Genomic DNA, 11,338 nt, shown 5'->3' on the forward strand with positions numbered 1-11,338 from the left:
AAACCTTAATCCAAACGGCATGTGGTTTACTTTAAATTACTCTGTTCAATTTCTTTGAGAAATACAAGCAGTGTATTAAACTGGACAGCTTGGAACAGGTGTTCTTCACTTCCTGTCAAATTTTTTGCTCACAAAGAATTAACTAATTGATCTTTCCCCAGCATATTTGGATTAGAAACACAATGGGCAGGCCTGTACCCAAAGTCATTCTGATGGCATTAAAGCAGGTTAAACATGATGAAGTCAAGATCTCTTCAGAAAGAGACTTGTGGTTGTTTGTCCCTGACTGGGGGCCAAACGCCCACCAAAGATGCTCTATCACTCCCCTTTTTAGATGAATGTATAACAAAAGGCTATTATAAGACAGATGCAATTTAATATTAATAATAGGCACAAGCAATAGACTGCATGTGGAAGCAAAAGCAAAGTTATTCTCTACTTCCCATCAGCAGATGGTGGTGTGGTCTCAGGAAGCAGGGTTCTTTATGCGTAGTGGTTCCTCTGGAGAACAGATGCCATGGATGAACATCCCCCCACTGTCTTCTTTCACTTCATTCTTATGTCTGAGCTGATATCATATGGCATGGAATACCCCTTTGGCCAATTTGGGTCAGCTGGCTTGGCTGTGTCCCCTCCCAAGATCTTGCCCACCCCTCAGCGCACCCTTGGTGTGGGGAAATTTTGGAAAACCACAGCCTGGATGGTTGTTCAGCAGCAGCCAAAACACTGCTACAGTACTGCAAAACCGCAAAGCACTAGCAGATATTTGAGGAGAATTAACTCCAGCTCAGCCAAACCCAACACAAGAGTAATTCAGTCAAAATAAATAATGCAGTATATTGTGACATACTGTCAGTTCTTCTTCACATGAAAATTGTCCAAACTGACTAGATTCAAGGGGGTGTGCAGAATGATTGTGATGAAGAGGTTATTAATTTATGGATTATGAAATATTAATTATGAAAAATAGTTTTGTTAATTATTAAAATTATTAATAACCAAGTAATCACTATTTTATATATAGATTCTAATACACAGTTGTGAAAACATATCCCATAACTGGGTTAGTATGTACAATTTGACCCAATTAGAATATTTACAGAATTAACTTCTAATTAAGGGAACAAAGGGTGCAGTTCTGCTTCTTGTCTAAAAGATGGTGACTCGATAAGACGCTTGGCAACTTTAACCATGTACAGAGAAAGATTTACAATGCTATCAAGAGGCAATTCAAGATAGAATATCACATGGCTAGGCGCCGGTGCTTTGAACTGAATGTTAGTGAGTGTTGCACATGTGAAAAGATACACTGTGTCTTTGTTTGTAGCGAAACAAGTTGCTGGGTTAAAGCTGGCTGCTAGCTGTCTGTCTGCGGGGCTGGCCCGATCTGGGCAGGTAGGGAAGGCTCCCAGGACTGAGGCTGCAGCTGAGTTGCTGGAGGGCTGTGGGTGGGCTTTCCTCCGGATGGTGACTTTCTTTCTCCTCCCACCTGTGCGGGAGGGGTGAAACTTTCCACCGATGGGTGGCTTCCCTTGGCAGGGTGGTCCCACGGTGCAACTGCAGCAGCTGGGGTCTGGCAGGGCCGATCCTACGGGAGTGGTCCTGTGAGGTGGGAATGGCCGTCTCCAGGCCCCAAGACAGGCTTTGGGGAAGGGATGTGGCTATGTGGAGCAGCAGTTTCCCCTTACTTGACTCAAATCAGTGACTGCTTCCCTGTTTAAGGTTATGATGCAGTCCTTTGCTTGAACTCCAAAGGAGAGGGTGCATCTCTCAGGAAGTTATATTACCCTAGTGACACAGGGTAATGCGGAGTGGTGATGGTGGGACTCCGTTTGTCTCCCGTGAACAGTGGGGTCATGCAAGCTGCGTCTGAATGCTGTCCTGCTCTCCGAACCAGTACACATGAACTTGTGGCTGTTCAGTCTGCTGCTTATAGCTGTAGCAGATGTTGAATTTCCAGTCTTGGGCTAGTCCCTCCACCTCTGGGCTAAAGCTTACCCTGAGGAGTCCAGTCCTCCTTAAGATGCAACTTGGCTTACGACGCTGGCTTTCGTAGCTTCAGCGAAGGGATCTTCTTTGCTGGTTCCTTGGGCAAACTGAGGCACAGCGGCCTTTCCGGGGTGCTGGCTTCTTCTCCGTGTTCAGAGGCCACTAGTATGCATGCATGTCGGAGTGAGAAGACTTACAGGCAATGAGTGTAATAGCAAAGGCTTAGCTCTTGGGCAATGAGCTTACAAGCTCGTGCACAAGGAAAGAGTAAAAGGAGAGATCAAACTGTAAAAAAGTGAGGTAATACTTATAAGTTTCTCGAGACTGGATCTGGCCAATGGGCACGCTTATCAACATTTAGCTTTAGCTTATAGCAAGCCTGAAGCTAGAATTATGCCCTTAAATGGAAGGAGCATGAGCATGCCATGCAATGGGTGCATGTAGTTGTTTACCCTCTTAGAAGACATGTTGGTGCCTGAGCCTTTATTCCCCACTCCAGGAAAGGAAGGTGGAAGAGGGGAACTTGCCCAAACATGTTGGGACAAGTTTTCCAGTATTTGGGGGCATATGGTGCCTTCACCACAGTGATATGCCATAGAGGTATGTTTCTGCATCAGACAGACTTTTTCAAGGCTGAAAAGTAAGTTTCATATGCTATTTTCTAATGGGCTAATCTGACACGAATTTTAGTTAGCACACATAGCATACACCATATGAAAGGCAGAACTTGTGACCTGCAAGATGAGAAAGATCAACACAGTTGGCATGAATTCCATCCATTGGTAAAATGGCCACTAGAAGCTCATGAGGTTTGGTTCTGAAGGTTCACATTCCACATGTTCTTTAACTACAGTCATGCAGGTCTCCTCTCTTGAGAATGAAAACAGAAGAGAAGGAACGGAATATTACCCTTGAGTCAGTTCACCTGATCTACCTGAAGATCTGGACTCCAGCCTAAAACAATAAGTCTAAGAAACTTCTTAGAAGTGTTTTACATTGCTATTTTGCTGCAGAAGTTCTATAGGAGGACTTCTTCTTCTGATGTTCTAACTAGGTAAAAGGCTGTCTCCCAGTGCAGCCTGCATGAGTGGCCTTTTAACCTCTCTGGGGTTATATAAAGATCCCCCTGATGGTACAAACCCCTCTACTTTTACAGTACTGTTATCCACTGGTTGTCTTACATAACAACCATCATTTGCAGCTATTCTGGTGCACAGAGCTTTAACCACAGCAGTACTGAAAAGCACAAAAGTTTGGCATATCCAGCCTTCACTTCATGTAGTTGAACCTAGAAACCTCAAAAATGGATCCATTAAAAAAGTAAATGAACATGAAACTGCCCATTTAAAGTTCTGAGGGAACTGGTATGCTTTGAGTCCTAGATAGAGGTGAGAATTTGTTTTTTCTAGGTAGATATTGGAATATTTTGAAGTATGGAACATTTTGAAGTACGATATTCAGTCTATTTTTTGAAAATGGAGCTGTGGATTTCATTTGCCTGCAATGAATAGTTAGATGAATAGGCCATCAGAGAGTCATGATGTTTTAGGAAGGTGACATCTTGTGCAGAGCCTGTGAAAGGTTGCGTCCATATCAGAGAGAAGCTCTTTCATGCATCAGACTGTGACTGTGTTCCCAAAATTTCAGGTTTAGAGTGTGGTCTGCATTCAGTGAACCTTATAGGAACAGAATGTTCTGGATTTAAAGCTCCAATTTTAAGATTAAAATGGCAATTTTGTCTTCCTGATACAAAGAAATGCCATAGATACCTATCTTCCAGCACCAGCCTTAATGAATTGGCTTTGGATTAAGTACCACAAATCCAGTTCCTAGTCTTCAATTCGAATGCGTGTTAAATCCAGGTAGGCAGCAGGTTATATTTAAAGATTAACAACAGATTTATACTCCTCATTCTTCTGCAATTAATTGCCAACCAATATTTCTGATGGAAAAGCAGAAAAGAACTACTGAGCATTTTCAGGCCTGCAATACTGCAGAACTCAGATCAAAACAGAGATAAAATTGTGCTTTCTGCAGTTACTATTCTTATTGGCCTTAGGAGGAATGGAGTGATGGCAAATAGTTGCACATTTTGGTGAAAATAAAAGCATCTCTTGATAGTACCTTTATTATGGTGCATGTGCCTCAATTTATGGTAGTTTCTTACATTCATGTAATGCCAAAGGTCATTAAAGTATTTTAATATCCCATGCTGTCCTAACACCCTCAGGCTGAATGTTTATTTCCAGTTTTAAGCAAGCTGTAAATCTCCACAAACCATTTCCAGGAGTTTTCAGAGCAGACTGAGCTGTCTGTGAGAACATAATCTTTGTTTATTCTCCTTAATGGCTGAGTTTCTTTAACTAGGTCTGCAGAATAGTCAATGCTTTCAGCAATTCCACTGTGCTTTTCTATGCATTACCTGGCTTTGTGACACCTTCTACACATGCTGGTGGGTCTTTTATGTTTGTTTTGTTTTTTCCTTTAGTTCAACTGCCTTGCTGTTTTGGTGGTTCTGCATTTTAATGCTAACAGTGTATTCTGTATCTTGTGATTTTAAAACTTTTACTAGCATATTTGGGTTTAGAAGCAAAAAGAGACTTCAGATTGTGTTGTCAGAGTAGAGAGAAATTTGAAAAGTTGTGGTAACTTCAGCATTTTAATACATGGTTTTCACCATGCAGCTTGCTCCCTTGAAGATATATTGCATGTAAAAGAAGCAATTAAACTTCAGCCAAGAACATAAAGTAATCCTTTTCCAACTCATTGTTTTTGCCAGTCTTATAACACAGAGAAAGGCCCTGTCGTGACGCTTACCAGAACTCAAGCCAAAATTCTTTGTGGTTATAGGTAAAATGTGTGTTCATGTGTTGGCAGAGCTAGTCAAGTCTGACAGGCAACACCTTGCATATGTTTGCTACCCAGAGAGCTGCAACATAACTGCTGTGAATTCAGAACAGATGTGGCTGAAAACATTTTTTAATTGACAGAGCAATGCTCTTTCAAGATCTGAAATTCTTACCTGGCTTTTAAACCGTGTGATTTTACCTAAGTAAGTACATAGTTCCCCATTCAACTGTTGTATCATAGACAATTAATGGAATATAAACTGTGTTCTCCATTATTAAGCATCCATTATCTCCCTAGATGTTTCACAAACTAAGTAACAGCAAGAAGCTGAAATCTGAAAGATAAAGTAAATTGGATAAAATGGTGATGTCAGGAAACAAAGTAACTGAGAACCCCTCCACACACTTTCTCACTCAAAGTAATTGTTTAAATGCATCTTTCAGGAGGACCTGAACAGTTGGGTTGAATAGAGAACTGAGACAATGCAGTAATTTTTAATGGATTGATGTTGGTGGCTTTATAAGACAGATACTGATGTTTCTGACACTTCCGAAAATCTAAATAAAAGTCTCCTGGAATTGTTTTTCAGAATTTCCCAGTCCATTCCTTTTTGGTTCTCTAAGATGCCTGCAATGGAAGGCAAGTGTGCTGCACATATTTATGTTAGCTGCTGAAGCTAGGGTGTAGTTTCAAGTGAAAAACATAGCACAATGTAGGTTTTGCTCCGTCTCAATATTATCCTTATTATTTCTGGTTGTCCTGATATTTTTTCTCCCTTCTCTTAAAGGAAATATTTGCAATTTTTGCTTTAGAATAGTAGGATATTTTAAATACGAATTCCCATTTATACCATTGTTTCACTTTAGAATTTGTATTAAAAATAGTACAACTGATACCTTAGAACAGTCACCTGAGAAATGCAGTGTACTGAAGCTTATCTGGCTTGTGCCATTTTGGTTTGGAAAACAAGCAAGACAATTTTCAGCTGCTATTTCTCCTTTACAACTTTTATTTCTGTACTTCTGGATTATATTCTGAGTGATTATTTTAAAAGATTATGCTAGTGTTAATTAACATGTAACATGATAAAGCAGCTTAAAATAATTTGGTTCGTGTTAAAGACAATAATGAAGTGGAACAACTCCAAAGACTCTGATTTGTTTTTCCAGGGGACAGGAAAGGTCAATTTCGTTTTCGGGGCAGCTATCAGAGAAAAATGTGAGATGACAGTATCAATAACAGAGACCACTGACTGACGCAAATACTTGACCCTTTAGGGGAGGGTAAAAAAATCTGGAGAAATGTCTGATGAATTCTTCAACTTGAAAAAATGTATTTTGCCAAATTTCTATGCAAAGAAGCTGATCAGCATTTTCAACTCTAATAGTTGCAGTCAAAACCAGAAAGTAAACTAATCCAACCACTTTATATCCTTGTAGGTTTGTGATTTTTTGGGGTTTTGTGGGTTTTTTGTGTTTGGTTTTTTTTGTGTGTGTGGTGTTTTGTTGTTGTGTTGTTTTGGTTTGGGTTTTGTCTTGTTTTGTTTTAATTATCTATTTTGCGTCAAAGCCAGAGAACATTAAGAACATTTAGAGGTACTTTTGAGCAAATCTTAATTCCTTATGGAATACATGGGAGGTAAAAAGTCATATGACTACTTCTTTGAACTGTATCTGTATTTATGTAGAAAGAAAAGAATGCCATTAGATAGATTTTGTGGCATTTTTTTCCTTCAGGTGTACTTTGGATTTCTATATTCAGTTTTGTGATGCTGTAATATTACCTATATTTCCTTCTGCTCCAAGTACAGATGGTGAAACAAGAATCATACATTGTTAAATTGTCATGAAACAGGAGGTTTTTACAGTCAATTCATATTTCAAGGCTTTTTGTGTATGGATCTCATCAGGAAGTGAGCGAGACAATAAGAATTTGGAGTTGTGGTACCAGCATTCCCAGACACATTTCTTTATTCCATATGGAGAAACAAATGTGTAAAAAACATTTGCAAAATTACAGTACATTTTCCAAGTGATTTTTCTTTTAAATATTTTAACCAAAATTGGACATGTGTGGCTGGCTACAGAAGCAAGGCCTTTCTTTCCCTCATAACCAGACTTCTATTGCCTTATAGGGAAACTTGTGCAAAACTTTTGCACCAGTCTGTAAGACTGCAAAAGTACATTGCAGATTTCCAGTGGACGTCATTATTGACTCGATCCTGAGACTGACACCAAAGCAACTCTTGGAGAGTGGTGTAATTTTCTTTGACTCCACTGAAGTAGCTCAGAGAGCTAACAGTGGCTGTCTACTGTAACTGACTCAAGAGGATTATGCCCGCTCCACTAACTTGGAAGAGCTGCATCCAAAGCTGTGAACTTATGCTTGTTTAGTATTCACTCAGAAATTAATTCTGGTACCCTCAGAAATGCCCTCAGGATCAAGTATAAGACATCAAATCCAAAATTTTCCAATTACTTTACTTGCTTTCCAATCTAGATATCTATTCTGACAAACCCAGGATCTGAGAATGGATAATGAATTAAAAAAAAAAAAAAAAAAAAAAGAAGAAGAAACATATTTAAATCCCAGCCAAGAAATCCCAGTTGAGCGTCTTTTATGTGTTCATCCATGATTTGTATGGGAAATTGATAGTGTTAACTAAGAATAATCAATCCAATTTTCTGTACTGGAAAGCATAAAGTAGAAACTGAATTGAGATTCACAGAATGTTGACATTTTCTCTTGATTCTTCAATCTTGCATGTACAAAAACTTGGAAGCAACATTGTTTTGCACATTGCCAGGCCTTTGTGGAAATAAGTGAAGTTACGAAGTTATTCTGTTCAGCAGATGAAAACTGTTAATGTAATTTTGCAACTTCTAGCCTTTTGTACAAATGCAAAATGATGGGGACAAGGGGACATCTGCTGCCAGAGAAAGGCAATGCACTGAAGCCACTCGATGCTAGAGTTCATGCAAGAGCATTTTAGGAAAACAAACACAGAAGAGGTCATTATGCTCTGTTTTACACATTTATACCAGACTCCAGGAAAGATCTGTAGGTGTTGGTGTGTGTTGCAGCAAAGCAGCAAGAAAGCAAGATGGGGTAGCTGGAAAACCAGGTCTCATTTCTTGGTTAATGTACCTCAGAGCTGTAAGAAAGGTTTGCTCACCCAGATGCTTCAGCAACTGTTTGAAGTGATGGTTATGTTCTTATTGAAGTCTGTAAAAATCCCGAAGCTCTAATTCAGCCAAGCAAGGTGCTAGCCTAACCATAGAAGGCATCTACGTGGAATAGTTGTGTGCTGTAAGTGAGCAACAGGACTGGGATTTATCATTTTGAGGCTGACCTGACAGTGGTCCTGTCACAAATAAATTATTTTTAAAGTGTATGTGACTTGCACAGGATTGGTTAGCGGTTTTGAGTCAGTCCCTGTAAGTGAGAGATGTCAGTATGTAAAAGGCAGCAGTAATACTGACAAACTCGTCTTTATTCAGTGTGGAAAAGGCATTGTCAGAGTAATTGTCAGAGAGGAATTGAGATCAAGGCGCACTGACATTTCACTGGAAAAAAATTGTACCATTTATTCCTGGCACCTCTTCTGTTTGTGGTTATGAAAGTTTCCAGTGGCACAGTTCTACTTGTTTTCCATTTGGAAAATTTGTACCATGGTGTCTATCTTTAGACAGCTGCTGAAAGTTCCTTCAGACATGCAGTTCTCTGTTTTATGATGTTCATTCTCTGTTTCATAATATTTATTCTCTGAGGATGCTAAGAAAGTGCATCCCCTATCAGTAAGTGCATTCCTGTTAATAAGAGCATTTAACCTTACAGTCAAGGGACAAACAAGTTACAGTAAAGACAAAACTGAAGACATTAACAAGAATCTTGTTGCTCATGTCTGCCTTAGAGGGTTTTCAGATATCTTTTGACTTCTCAGTGTAACACATTGCCAGTGTTATTCACTGTCACAATTGTAATAGCATTTCATGTGCCTTACTGAAGAAAAGATTGTGATAGTTTGAGCTTAGCTAGAAAAAGCAATGTCAGAGAAGGCTAAACAAAATAATCACTGGGATAAGAAAAAATGTGGAAGTGAAAATTATACAAATGATCTGAACTATATTGTCTGGATCTGTTTTGTTGTTGTTTTAAAGCAAACGCAAAACCAGCCAAACAAAAAAGCCACCAAAAAGCAGCACCAACCAACACCACAAACAACAGAAAAACCAAGCCAAGCCAAGCCAAGCCAACCAACCAACCAAACTAAATAAATAAATAAAACCAACAAAAAGATCCCAAAAAAACACAAAAGCACCACCCCATCCCCTATTTGCTAGGAGTTCATCTTGTTAGATGGCAGATGTCATTAAATGTATTTCCTGTTTAAAGTAGGAAGCATCATTAATGACAGAAAGAAGTTTCATACACCACAATATCACACTACCATAAACAGTATACACAGATTTTAATCCTACTACTTCTTGGAAATTGAACATGTCACTGCATGGTGCCTTGTACCAACTATCTGTAATACTGAGGTAGTTGTGAGTCTCCTAATTTGCACATGAAACTCAGGGAACTGGAGACTGATCTCTGCCACTCTTGTGGGTAGGGATAAGACTCCTACCCAAGAACTGTAATACTGGAGTTGCCTTCAGGAGGCCCTTGAGGTGTGCTCTGCCACTCATAAAGGGAACCTTGCTGACACGGGCTGAATCTGAATGAATTTCCATTTTTGGGGAGGAAGTGCTACAGAAAACGTAGCACATTTTCCACATGTACTACAAAAAACTCAACAATAAAAGCAAATCCTCTAGAAAATAGAACTCTTTGTGGCACATTTTCTTCCTGGGGGAAGGATGAGAGTATACACAACTTACGGCAGGCGGTTGGTGTGTGGTGATAAGGTCTTCCCTAAGCCTTCTCAAACCTGAACAAACCCAGTTTTCTCAGCCTTTCTTCACATGGCAGGGCTTCCAGTCCCCTGAACATTCTTGTGGCCCTTCTCTGGATGCTTTCCATCCTGTTCACATCTTTTTTTTCACAGCAGGGACCAAAACTACACACAGCACTCTGAGTGTGGCCTGGAAAATCCTTGTTGATGCAAGCCACTTTGCCACTGCAGCACACTGTTTATTCATTTTGAGCTTGTTATCCACCAAGATCCCCAGGTCCCTGTCCACAGGGCTGCTCTTCAGCTGGGTGGATCACAGTCTGAGCTGCCCTCCTGGGTTATGTATTTCCAGGTGCAAGACTCTACATTTGTCCCCAGTGAACTTTATAAGGTTCTTGCTAGCTCTCTCATTCAGACAGGATGGCTCTCCCTTGTAGAGTTTCAACATCTCCACTAATTTTTTATATCATCTGCATAATTTTTGTTATTCAAGTCACAGCAGTTGACTAAATTTCAGTTTTGGTAATGAACAAGGAACAGACTGAAAACCAAGTTATTATCTAATTCCAAGCCCGGGTTTTGGCCTTACAGTGTCAACACAGTTTTCCATTCTTATGAAATGTGCTTTATAATTTCTTATAAGTCAGTAAACGTAAATGTCCTAAAGCAATGAATGCCCCCAAACCATCATCTTTTATCCTTCATCAAACTGTATTACATTATATTGTCAAGAGCAATTGAAGAAGGAAGATCAAGCCATTTCACATTCCTGTGTCTGACATACTGCCCTACATTCTTCTTGTGATTAGTAATTAATTCCTGACTGTCCTGCTGTGAGGCATGTTATTTTAACCATGAGGCCTTCCCTCCCTTTTCCACTATTTGGTCTTTCTGTTTTTTGATGATCACCTCTCACCCTCCCAGTTGTAATACAAATATCTTATGGCAGCAGGCTCCCTGGATAAAAGCTTAGGTTGCAAATATATATCTTCCAGCACACTAATTACTTTCCTCTTTGACCTCCTGCAAAATGTTATCCATGGATGTTTTAAGCAATTTCTGCAGTCTGTCATGCTGTGAGCAACACTGCTTTGCTTCTGTTTTCTCAAGTCTTTTAGAAGTGGTGCAAGTATGTGTGACCCAGTGCTTCCTAAAAGCATCAGATTATACCAATACTGATATCAAAATGACTGGAAAGTACAGATGTGAAGCAGTGACTTAAAAATGTATTCACTTTGGACTCTCTTAGCTAGGGAGAGTCTTTTATGTTTATATGCCAGTGATTTAAACATCATGCAAAAGGAACAATGTAAAGTGGTAATATTCCATAATCACAGCAGGTGAGCAGAAGTGGTAATCTTAATTTGAAAAATGAATGTAATTTGGAATTGAGCTAGACTGTGACTCTGTGAGGGCAAAGTATGAGATCTCCTTGTACACTTATGTGCACGTACACAGATCAGCCAGGGAACAGCAAATGCGTCTGTTTCCTTACCATCTTAACTGTCCTGGGTAGCCCAACTGGCAAATTCAGGTAAATTATCTCAATTTACTCCATAGCAAATAATCTTCAGTGTTTCTTAAAAAAAATCATGTCTC

This window comes from Indicator indicator, chromosome Z (genome assembly GCF_027791375.1).
Source record: "Indicator indicator isolate 239-I01 chromosome Z, UM_Iind_1.1, whole genome shotgun sequence".
Lineage (NCBI taxonomy): Eukaryota > Metazoa > Chordata > Aves > Piciformes > Indicatoridae > Indicator > Indicator indicator.